The following is a 300-nucleotide window of genomic DNA, read 5'->3' on the forward strand; positions in this document are numbered from 1 at the left end:
TATCAATAAAAAAAAACATACAAATAAAAAAGAAAAGAAAATTACAAAGAAACAGGAAAAAAATAACGACCCCGTGAAGAAACTATTCCTTAGATAGGTATTTCAGGGAAAAAAACAGTCACTACGCACGATTACTGGTGACCCCATAACTGTCTCGTTAAAGGAGACACTGTGTTCCACTTCTCGGTTTTATTATATTTCCTTGTTACTCATTTTCTTTTTTTTTTCTTCTTCTTTTTTATTAACTTTTTTCTCTTTTTTTTTATTTGTGTTTCTTTCGCGATTGTTTTGTTGTTTACT

This window comes from Penaeus monodon, chromosome 15 (genome assembly GCF_015228065.2).
Source record: "Penaeus monodon isolate SGIC_2016 chromosome 15, NSTDA_Pmon_1, whole genome shotgun sequence".
In the NCBI taxonomy this organism is placed as follows: Eukaryota; Metazoa; Arthropoda; class Malacostraca; order Decapoda; family Penaeidae; genus Penaeus; species Penaeus monodon.